The sequence below is a fragment of the Ixodes scapularis genome, unplaced genomic scaffold (genome assembly GCF_016920785.2).
Source record: "Ixodes scapularis isolate PalLabHiFi unplaced genomic scaffold, ASM1692078v2 PGA_scaffold2__306_contigs__length_199485367, whole genome shotgun sequence".
NCBI classification, from domain to species: domain Eukaryota; kingdom Metazoa; phylum Arthropoda; class Arachnida; order Ixodida; family Ixodidae; genus Ixodes; species Ixodes scapularis.
Genome location: NW_024609857.1, coordinates 78,722,801 through 78,734,458, shown reverse-complemented (window position 1 = coordinate 78,734,458; position 11,658 = coordinate 78,722,801). Strand labels below are relative to the sequence as shown.

At 44.9% G+C, this 11,658-nt stretch overlaps 1 pseudogene; it reads right to left on the bottom strand.

The window, feature by feature from the left end:
- Positions 1 to 9,791: 9,791 nt before the first annotated feature.
- Positions 9,792 to 10,886, bottom strand: LOC115332047 (annotated as a pseudogene).
- Positions 10,887 to 11,658: the final 772 nt, after the last annotated feature.

The following is an 11,658-nucleotide window of genomic DNA, read 5'->3' as shown; positions in this document are numbered from 1 at the left end:
ACCCAGCTTTGGAACTAAACGGTACTCTGATTCCTGTTAGGAAGGAGCACAGGTTTCTTGGTGTCATATTTGACAGAAAACTTACCTTCATTCCCCACCTAAGATTTCTCAAGGAAATTTGCCTTCGTTCCACAAACCTTCTGAAAGTTTCGGCTCATAAATCATGGGGGTCGGATCGGAAATGTCTGTGGCATTTGTACACCGCGCTTGTGCGATCTCGTCTTGATTATGGTGCCGTGGTGTACGGATCAGCTCGCCCATCTGCTCTCAAGATGTTGGATCCTGTACATCATCTTGGCTTGCGTTTGGCAACAGGTGCTTTTCGGACATCGCCTGCACTTAGTTTGTATGCGGAATCAAATGAGATGGCGCTGTCTAAAAGACGTCAATACCTCAGCCTAACCTACGCGTCTAAGATCCTAGCAAACCCTGATCACCCAACGTATCATTCCGTACAAAGACCTCAATTCTACCGTCTCTTTGAAAATAAGCCAAGCGTTGTGAGGTCCTTAAGTTTCAGCATAGAGCAATTTTGTTCCTCACTTCAACTTCATCTGGACGAACTTAACCTAATTCAGAACACAGCCTGCGTTACGCCCTGGAATGTGGTGCGTGTTTTTTGTGACTGGACTTTAACTAAGTTTCGTAAGAATAGCATATCAGCTCTTGCGATTCAGCAGGAATTCCTTGACCTGGAAGAGAAATATAAAGATTATGCTCACTTTTACACGGACGGTGCCAAGACTTCATCGTTTGTCGGGTGTGCCGTGCATTCAGGTCGTTTTGTAAAAGTTAAACGTCTAGAGAAATTTGCGAGTATATTTACTGCTGAAATCTATGCTGTGTCTTTTGCATTGGATTATATTCTGAAGAATAAAACAAGACGGGCCGTAATAATTGTGCACTCTCAAAGTGCCATTACTGCAATATGCTCTCTAAAAGCCACTAAGAATATGCTTGTGGAACAGGTGCGAAGTAAACTTAACGGAGCTTTACGTAAGGGTCACAATACAAAATTCTGCTGGGTTCCGAGTCATATGGGAATAAAGGCTAATGAGAAGGCAGACAGGCTCGCTGCATCTTCAGGTAACTGCTCTCAATATCAAGCTAGCTTGCCCTATCAGGATATCAAGTCATTAATTAAGTCGTCCCTTTTTCGTCTATGGCAGGCTGAGTGGGCTATGAAGTCTAATAACAAGCTCTATGTAAGCAAACCAGTCCTTGGGTCTTGGGAGAGCTCCTTATTAAAGAACCGCTTTCACGAAGTTGTATTGTGCCGGCTTCGAATCGGGCACTCCTTCCTTACACACAGATATCTCCTTTGTGCGGAGGATCCACCAGTTTGTGAGCACTGTGGAGACAATCTTACTATTCTTCATATTTTGTGGATCTGCCCGGAATTCGACACTGAACGACGCGCTCATTTTCCTGAGTTTTTTAGATATTGTATTCCATTTCATCCCGCTCTTTTGCTGGGAGAGCACCCTCTCGTTCCTCTTGATCGACTTTTATCATTTATTACTAGTACTGGCCTTATACACCAGATCTAATCCCAGTTTTTTCAGGATCATCTTTTTGTAATGAGGTAACTATAGGAGTTTCATCAGTTAATTTAGTCTGGCGCAGTATGGCCTCCGTTGCTGTTGCGCCATAAAACCCGCAAACAACCCCGATCCCGCTGAGATCGTGCTCTCACCATTGACCAAAATCGGGCTCCATCATTAGAAAGTTTTAACATTTTAGGTGACAGCGTCTCCAAATCGAGTGGAACAGAAGCTGCCAGTAAGCTTCACAGCCATCCTTTTTTTTTCGGCATGTCAACAGATTTGCAGCTTTCAAATGCGAGCTTAGAATGCCAGAGTTTAAACGATACTGGATTATCTGAGACCTTAATTTTAAGCACATTCACGAAGAATGAGCATCATGCTGCCGATTTAAGTACTTTGCGCAAAGGCAAGTGTGAAATTGTGGGTTGCGTGTGCGTAGTCGCGCACTGGAGACTTTGCGCAAAGGTAAGCGTGAGATTGCGGGTCGTGTGTGCGTAGTGGGGCACTGCATGACCAGGCATGAGTGGCCTTTTCATTCGTAACTGCTGCATTTGTTAAAGCATATGGGTAAACCTGCAGTTCAGAGGAAGAGCAAGAAGACACGCGAGCAGAATACGCTCAGCACGGCCGACCTGAACACTTTCTTCCAGCACGAGAGCTGCCGCTCGAGTCCCGTAATGAAGTTTGAAATTGTGCAGTAGAGTTTCAATGAGCTTGCGGTTTTTAGATCCAAATAGGGAAGTAGCACCCTAAAAAACAGTCCGCTTGTGTTTTTTTTTCTCGGTCACGTTTTTTTTTGTGAATATACGTAAACGTCCACAATTACACCTTCAAAGGGGCATCTCCGCGTCAACACCGCTGGTTCCTCTCTTAAAGCTTGGCATTTTAGTGAAGGTATGTTGAAAGTATTCTCGTATGCAAGAAATTGTCAAGCAAACGGAGGATAGCAAGACCATATTAATGCGTTAGTAGTGCTGCAACTACCAGCATAAACCGAAGCATCTGTGGTGGTTTGTCCCTACTCTCGACAGGAGCTTCTGTTCCTGTATCAAACTTCGGCGGAAGTTTTATGACCAAAAGCATTATTAAGGACTCTGGTTTCCCCTTCAAAAGTAGTGTAAGGCTTCTTCCTCATTGATTTTCTCATTCTCCGTGTCCACGGTGGGTTCTTTGCTACCTACCAACACCACTAAGTCTTCGTTTGTTGGAGCACCGCACACCACCACAGTGCTGTAAACATCCACGTAGAGTTTGCACAGCCGCTTGAAGACCTAATACCATTGAAAAAAGAATTTCAGTGCCCTTAATACTCCTGGAATTTACTTGCATTCATTGTATTTCTTAAACATAAACTTGCAGGCGGGTCAGTTATTGTCTTTATTAGAATATCGGAAAAACTTTGTTTCGGCTCTTTTCTTTAAAACAAGCAAACACGTGACAATAAAATGGCGTGTGCATTTAACCCGCAACGGCACATGATCTTGTTATATGGCAGTATGATTATGACGTTCAACGTTGGGTTTCATAATGTGACTAAGACTCACTGTTTTGCCAAACTGTAGTAATCTACTAGCTGGAATATTTTCCAGATTAGTTGATTATAGTGTTCACAAGGAAATTCTTATTGGATGCAGGTTCACCTTGGCAGTGGTTTAAAAATACCCAAGCTAAAGGTAGACGACTTGGTGTCCAAGTTACCGGAACAACGCTTCGTAAAGGACCTGTCCCAGACAATTTACACTACTGCGGAGCTCTGCGCTCGCAGCGTGACTGGCGAGCCGAGCCGGCGCTTTCTTAAAGAGGGGGCGAAAGGGAAGCTGCCGGTGACACCCGCAAAAATGATGGCCCTTGCAAGTAAGTGCATAGAGTGTCAAAATATATTCGAATGAAAAGGGGTCAACTTTCAACAAATAATGTAATAATGTAGAAAGTTCGCCGAGTTGGTAAATGTCTTAAAAACAATGAGTTGAAAGATGTACTGTCCATCTTCAAGTTTTTTTTTTAAGTTTAAACTATTTGGAAAACCAAAAATTTATTGAGGTGCACTTAGATTCCTAACAGGAATAATAAGGTTGAAGTATTAGACAACTAAAAATTTAATAAATGAACTTGCGCTCACAAACAAAATAAAATTGGTGGCCACTAGCGTTGGCGATGTCGATGTCAGCGAGCCTGGTAAGACCTTACTATAACCCAAGACTATCTGCCTGCAGCCACCATGTGCTTCCTGTTACACACATTCGACAGCCAAGAACAGTTCCTAGAATAGAAAAAACAAGCTTCGTGGTTATATTTAACTGGGACATTCCAGACAACCAGAGGATAAAAAGAACTACCGGTGCCCAATATTGGGCCTCTGCCCTAGAGCTAAATGTGCTGCCATCTTGGCCATGCACGCTGCATTATGTTTTGTGAAAGCTTTGCAAATGCAATCCCTCTGCTTTTTTTTTTGCTTAAAGGGCCCCTCCAACAATATAATTGTGCTTCTGCTTTTTTTTGCGCTCCCTGCCTTTTCGGTGGTTCGGGGGATTTGGGGAACAAAGACAAAACCGCAAAAGAATGGTGCATCATATTTTTATTTGACAAGGCGCGGAATGGTTGTATCGATGGTGGCGCAGTGTGGTGCTAAACGTGCGCGGCAGATAACTTTAACGGAGCTGGCTTCCCGATTGGCCAGGTCCACCAAAAGTTTGTTCCTGAGCGCGGAATAATAGGTGTGACTGTTCTTACCTCATAATTATTTATAAAAGTTGTTTTTATTGAGCTTTAAGGCTAAGGAAAAAACTAAATGTACTTTAATAGAGCGCAAGAACAAAAAACAACAAAAACAAGCTCTTTGCGACATGTGAGCCGCCCTGCGGCATTCATGTCGCGGCAACTGAAACCAAACTAGCAGACGACGCATTGTACACACGTGCTCTCTCTTCTCATGCACTTTTACGAAACTCGACTCAGTGAGTGGGGACCCCGGTCGCTCGCGGCATGCGGGGGGCGTCGATGAAGGGACGATGCACGAATACAAGCACTGAGAGGCGAGCTGAGCACCGGCGATGCGTACGCGGCTTTGAGAGGCAGCACGCACACCGCCCAGCGGCTCTGCGGCAAAGGAACCCAAGGCACCACTGTATCAAGGATAGCCGACGCAAGAGTCACTATAGAGCGACGATGTGGATCCGTCAGCGGAGGAGCCGCCGCGTGTTTTGCGCTTACCATTGGCATGTCCATTTACGTCACGCAGTGGCCCACTTCTGTAAATTTCGTTTGCATATAGTGTCCCGAATAATTTTTATTTTGCAAAGCGGTTACCGTATTTACTCGAATATAACGCGCCCTCGATTGTAACGCGCACCCTTTTCTCGAGGTCCGAAAAAAGAAAAAACGCCATGACTTCGATTGTAACGCGCGCCAGATTTTGTAGGTTAAATACAGAAATTAAACGTTTTCTCACTTGGAACAAAGGTTTATTCCGAATGCTTCAATCTTGCGATGAAATGAAAGGCGCTGTCTCTCGCCGGCAAGGTCGTCATCATGGCGACGGTCCGGTGCAGCGCTCGTGGGACAGTACGCATCACTCATCATCGTTGTCGGACGACTCCTTATCGCTGTCAATGGCCCAAAGCATTTCATCTTCGGTGCCGCCGTCCATAGCGTTAGGAATTCCGCACTTCTTGAAGGCCTTGATAACCATGGCAGACGGGATCGTGCACCTTGCATCTTTCGCCCATCGCACGTGATGCGGCCCAATTTCCATCGCTCTCTGCGCACAATATCCCTTTTCTTTTGAATCCATCATCATGGTGAACGCGGCGGGTCTTTTCAGTGGGAACTTCCACGCTGATACGAAAGAAACACAGGAGCTGGCTACGCAGCTTCTTAGCGCGTAATGGGCGGCTATTTTGGAATATCGATGGCGATATGGTAGCGCAGTTTTGGGTCACACTCGTTTGTAGCGGGATGCGATTTTCGGCCCTTAGTTAGATTCGAGTAAATACGGTAGTTTCTCAGTGTTATTGCGTTGCCTGCGGTCACTCTCGGCACAAGTTTCAGACTAGTCAAAAAATGATTGGAGAAGCCCTTTAAATCTCTGTATTCGGGAATGGATGGACACATTTCCAGGAATAGACGGAGATATATTCTCTGTAAATCAGCTCTTAAAATTATTAGTTACATGGTCATGGATGTTTTACAATCTGGATTTAGGTTGATTGGTGTCTTTGGCCAGGTGTTTTGGTACTGCCAACCTAGGTTTATAATTGCCACCATAGACACTTGTGGAATGTTTTTGTTAAAATGTTTACCATATGATTTGTAGACTTGCACTGACTTAATTTAAAATGAAGTGAAGGATGTGCCCGTTCTGTCCTTCATCTTAATGTTCCGATTAATTCTTCCGTGCCATATTACCGTTAAGATTTCATCCATTAAAAAAGAATCAATTTTTTCAATGCTATGTATATATATAGTTAAGAGTTCAAAACCATATGCTTTGACCTTGATTGATCTACTTGTAAGTTTCAAATGATGTTACGCCCACACCAACCTGAATGTACCGATCACATTTTGACAATACTTGTCATGCATGGTCGCTCTCAAAATGCGCTTACCTATTGGTAGAAAGAGTAATTCTGTATTTGCTTTACTGAAAAAAAACATTTGGCGCCTATATGAAAATAAACGGGTTCATACCGGTAACAGTTTAACCATACCGGTCACCAGTTTGTCAAAGGGGTCGCCCGTATGGCTCAAAGGGGTCCCCCGTATGAGCCATAACGGTCACCTATTTGGACAAACAGGTCACTCCTTTGGCAAACGGGTCGCTCGTCTGGGCAAATGGGCGACTCGTTTGGGCAAATGGGCGACTCGTTTGGGCAAAGTTGTCGCACGTTTGCTCAAACCGGTGACCATGTGGCAAACTGTACCGGTTTAATCAAACGCTCTCCGGAGCCCGTTTGATATTGAACCAGCAGATCGGCGGCGTGGGCACGCCTAGCGTTTCAGCCGTGGCAGCTAATGTTTCCGGAAGGCTGGGAGCGCCGGTTCATCGATTTCAGATCGTCCGCGTAATGCAAGTAATTATATTTATATTTCAATTGCGCTGATTTTCGATTATACTGCAACTAAAACCAACACCTTTTCTTTTTGTTTTACGTAAACGCGCGACGTTGGTAAGCCGATATTTTTGACAGAACTTTAAAACTTTGTCCATCTTTGTTGCCTTAATTTACTTATTCAGCTCGAATCTCCCTCGCAGAAGACGCGACCGCGTGAAAGAATGTACGTCTAGACTCCGTTTCACTTTAATTCAAGACTCAGCGAAGGTAGCACGCGTACACGCGGCTGCAAGAACATCGAGCATTGCGAGAGCACGCCCGCCGTTGCAGCAGTCAAACTATGAGCTCGCGCTGAGTACTTTCTTCGCTCGGGCTCAAGCCGAGCTTCTGGCCGCCCCGCCGCCATTTGCAAGATTCAAGCGTGCTAAAATGCGCGCGCGGCCGCGCGCGTGTTTTTTTCTTTTTTTTTTTTTTGAGGTTACAAAAACACATTTCTCTGGAATGCCTGGGGAGAGGGAGAGGGGCTGTCCCTGTGGTCCTCGCCCCCTCCCTCCTCTCTTGTCACCCGTCACGTGACCCGCACCCGCGCGCGAGCTACACGCTGATAAGCATCGAGATCCGGAAGGGTGCGCCTAGCAGCCGTTTTTTTTCTTTGTCTGCTTGTTGTCAGTTCCAGCTCGAACTTAGCGCGTCCACCTGCTTCGATCTGTCGCCTAACCCTGCGGTCTTATTAGGATGTCTCTCGACAACGTATTGGATGTGCACCAAAGCTATCAGTGTTCGAAAAGTCCTACGTCTATATCGGCAACAAGTGATTCTTCGAAGAAGTCAAGAATTCTTGCGGTTTGGTTGGGTTCGGGAACTGACAGCTTGTGCGCGGCATCGTCTTGAAACTTCCCAGAAGCCGTTCCCTCTCATTTGCGTTTGTGTGGTTGTCCTGCTTTGACCGTGTCGACAACTATCACGGATTACATCTTTCAAGTCCGCTATTTTTATGGTAAGTGCACTGCAACCTACTTCTTGGCAACGATTGACCGTTCTTCTACTCGTACTCTTCCAGATTATCTATATAATTATGCAGCCACTATTCTCGCGGCAGCCGGGCGAATAATTTCCCGAAATTCTACCTTCATAGTCTAGAATTACCTCGGTTATTGTTTGGTTTGCTATCTTCTCAGTTGTATGAAAGCTTAGAATGCCTCTCACATTTCACAGATCGCTTGCGCGTTTGTACTTGTCTACAGAAGACGTAATAAACTTTGAGGAGAATTGAAGACAATCTTTTGTGTCTGTTTTCCTGTCCATTTACAAGCACCTACGTGAGCACATTTGTTCTACGTGTTTCCTCCATGTTATAAATAGGTTTATGAGTTTCGGAACGTCTTAAATAAGTTTAAGACAACCAACCTACCAGACGACCCCGTTTAGGGCTAGCGCATAATTTCCCGATTCGAATGGCACGTTCAAACGTGTGGTCACGTGCAAGGTCGAACGGGCACCTGTATCAAATGGGTACCGTTTCGAGCGGGTACCATTTCAAACGGCTACCCGTATCCCATAATCACGTTTGATCCAAACGGGTCGACAAGTTTGCACCCGTTTGATTTGCCGGTTTGCCATCCGTTTGAATTTCAAATGTTTTTTTTTAGTAGGGTGTGTTGTGCATTTCTAGAGCTTCAAAACATTTACAGGGAATTAAGCCCTCCAGTTCCTTTAGATTATATATATTATGTTTACGAAATTACAACAAAAAAAAAACAAAAGTTTAAGTCTTCTTCCTTGCACAGCTGTTTAACGCAGATATATTTGCAATTTCTCCAGGTGGCCTGATGTACTATGAGAGAGCAAAGAAGCCAGAGCCTGAGCGTCGCCAGATCCTGGAGCTCCAGACGGTGGTACGCGACATCCTAAAAGACATCTTGCCTGATGTTGCGAGGCAGGGCAGAAGGAGGGTCGCTTCGAAAGAATAAAATGACAGTGATTCCTTATACCGTTTCACAGTGGAATTATTTGCACAACGGCAAGTACATACTAGTTGAACCAGCCTGACAAGTCAATGTGACCAGTTGAACCACCATGACACGTTCAACCACCATGACCAGTGTGACCACTTCAACCACCATGACCAGTGTGACCAGTTCAGCCAGTATGAAACTGGTCAAACTAGAGCAATATCCAAGTTTGAAACTGGTACCAGTTTGAACTGGTTGCCAGTTTAAACTGGTCTTTCCAGTAGGGCTGACATTTTTTTACATATGAAGCATGAGATAAGTTCTCTATGCGTGCTTTAAAGGGACGGTGAACCGAAATTTGGATTTCGTGAAAACGATGCAAGAGATGTAGGTGGGACGCTACAATCCCTACAACACTACTCGTAAAGCGATATCTGAAATGGACAGCCGTATTTTTGGAAAAAGAGGTCGATATTGAACCAGGCCGACGAGGCGCGTGACCGTCAAGATATCTTGTTTTCTCCTCCCTTTGCTTCGCTCCCTCAAGGCGGCGAGGCGGAGAAGACGCGAGGCCGTTCCCTCTCCTTCTCGGAGAAACATGACGTGAACATTCCTTCCAAATGCGCCTCCTTTTTTGAAAGGTACGATCATCCGTTCGAGGCACCGCTGTATGAGTGATGTTTTGGTGTTTGTAGCATCCGTTGCACGCTTTTGCCGTGTGTTTTGGGGAAGCCAGATTTCGGTTCAGCATCCCTTTAATGCACGTTTCAGCGATATCTGCACCTCCACTGAAGAGCGACGTATGTAGTGCGATGAAATTGGAATAAAGCATTAGGCGCTTGTTACTCTTATTAGTAGTATATCATGTACAAGAATTGATTTGATAATAAAATAGATAGTTATGGTAATGCACCTTTCTGGGGATATGGAAGAGTGTAGTTTCGAAAACTGTTGTTTGCTTTGTATGGTTCCGTGTTTAAAATAAGTTCTAGGAAGCTGAAACTGCAGCAACACGAACCCAAGGTATGGAAAGCAGAAACAGCCATGTGGACAATGGCAAGTCATGCTAAGGCACAGGCTGTTTAAGGCACTAAAAGTGAGTTTACAATCGTTCCCGGCGTATAGATCTTCGGGAATGCAAGACATGCGAATTGTTGCAGTAGATCAGGTCTGTCAAGTCAACCACCTACACCAAATGACTTGTTGCAGCAGTGTTACAGTTGTTGCCATTGCAATATAGATCAGGAAATTTGCGTCAAAAATATCTGCTTTTCAATAATTAAAATTGCGATAAATGTTGTAGGTACAACCTTGACATCGACCACAAATCCAACGTCGCAGAGCCGAAAGTCATTGTGCTTTGTGCACATGTACTCCTGGTACGCTTTCTTCGCCACTGGCTCTTTCTCGACCCCCAGAGGGTGGCCTCAGTGTCGACGGGAGGGCTCCTCTGCAGGATCAGGTCCAGGGTGGCCTTCGGCGAAGTACTATCTCTCATCGTCTGCACCTGTTGAAGGAAAAGCAAGACTGCATACTAAGACCTCCCTGCAAGAGGCGAGAAAATGTCAACAATTCGCATACCTTGTTCCGTACCGAGGGAGTGATTCTTCCATACCGAACTTGCCGCCAGAATATGGTTACTGCCTCGCGTCGTGTGCTCTTCTCGATCCGCTCGATTTCGTTGATGGGCACAAATATGTCGAATGGCAGTAAAGCTCTCGTTGCCCCCGTCCGTCTCACTTTCCTTCAGAAAAATGATTTAGAAACATTACAAAATGAACTCCTGGAAGATGGGTGTGTCCCTCATATATAAATATGCGGAACGTCAACTTCTGTCCCTGATGGCCAATGTCTTTCCCAATGAAGCAACAAGAACTGCCACAGTCAAATTTTGTTAGATAACTCTTGCACTTATAAAGTACCGTTGATTGTTATGTAAATGTTGAAGTTAACACAAGAAAAAGCACACTGGCCGAAGACGCGACTGCTCGGCCCGATAGGATACAGATGTCAAAACAACTCAACTGTGTTATAAATTGTGAAATTGCTCATCACAGTCCATGCTGTCCTATGCCTCAGGAAACATAGCTATTGTAAGCTAGTTCTGTTGATGAGATATTTAATAACGGGAACAAGCATTTAACTTGCCTTAAAAATATGTACGACTGCTCGTCTTCAGATGCCGAATCTGTGTCCTCGTCGTCCATGTTAGGTACAGACCTGAGGACGACCGCTTTTGGGATCAGTCTCAGAATCTCCCGGAAGAGGGCCCTGTCGTCGGGGTTCTAGTCATGAGCCACATGGTTGGGCTCATCAGGAAGGCGCCTGCTTGGCATCCCGGGCTCACTTAAGTCCAGCTTGTGCACGGGGACCATGTCTTCCTGCAGGGGTGACAGTCGGATTTGCACCGCACTTGCTTTAAAAAGCCCCACAAGTGAAAAGGAGGTTTGGTGTGACAAAACAGTGCTAAGATTGCAAAGTAATTTCTTGCATCTGGCTGCCTCTGAATTTCTAGTGCAGTCACAAACATTTTTTTTTTCAGATAGAGCAGCACAACCCCTGAACAGTGTTGTACATGTTCCACTAAAAAAGGAATGAAAGTTTGTTCCTTCTAATTTTTGGAACGTGTCCCCGTTAGAAGTTTTATATGTGAAAAGGAACTCGCTCCCGTTACAGTTAAAAAAATGGAACGCATCATTACATATACGTTACATTTGCATTTTTCTGATTACCATATTGACCATTTTTAGACCACCTGAGACTGGGTGGGAGAAACAGGACGACGTCTTTGAGACGTCTTAGTGTTTCTTCCACCCAGTCTCAGGTGGTCTAAAATATGGTAAACTTACACCAGCTCGCCTGCGCCCTAACTGTATTTACCATATTGAGTTAGATCAAGCAAAATTGTTTTACTCTATCCCATCAAATGGCAAAATACGAATTTGAATGCAGTGAGGGAAGGGCACCAGGAGAAGAAGACACGCGAAAGCAGTGTTTCATTTGTTGATTGTTTCACCATTAAAAATCTCGGCTTTTTAACATCTTTTGTGGTGGTCGATTCAGACGAGCCAAATGTACTGTTACCCCATATTGCACGAGCCTTTTACA